The sequence below is a fragment of the Etheostoma spectabile genome, chromosome 23 (genome assembly GCF_008692095.1).
Source record: "Etheostoma spectabile isolate EspeVRDwgs_2016 chromosome 23, UIUC_Espe_1.0, whole genome shotgun sequence".
Classification (NCBI taxonomy): Eukaryota; Metazoa; Chordata; class Actinopteri; order Perciformes; family Percidae; genus Etheostoma; species Etheostoma spectabile.
Window position 1 is genome coordinate 409,365 of NC_045755.1, and position 208 is coordinate 409,572.

A 208-nucleotide genomic window follows, 5' to 3' on the forward strand; every position below is an offset into this window, starting at 1 on the left:
GCACATCCAAAGCCGCCCTGGATAGCTGTGGGTGTTCCCTCTCAACTGAAATCCAAAACTCAGCCAGCGTCTTAGAACTAAACACTGTCTTCAAGGTTCGGTCGCTTGACGGTTCAACCAATGCGTCCTCCAGCTCGGATGTCATATGATTTGCCCTCGTTTCAGTGAATGGTTGAAGTGTTCCAGGAGGGCTTGAAGGTGGGAAGTG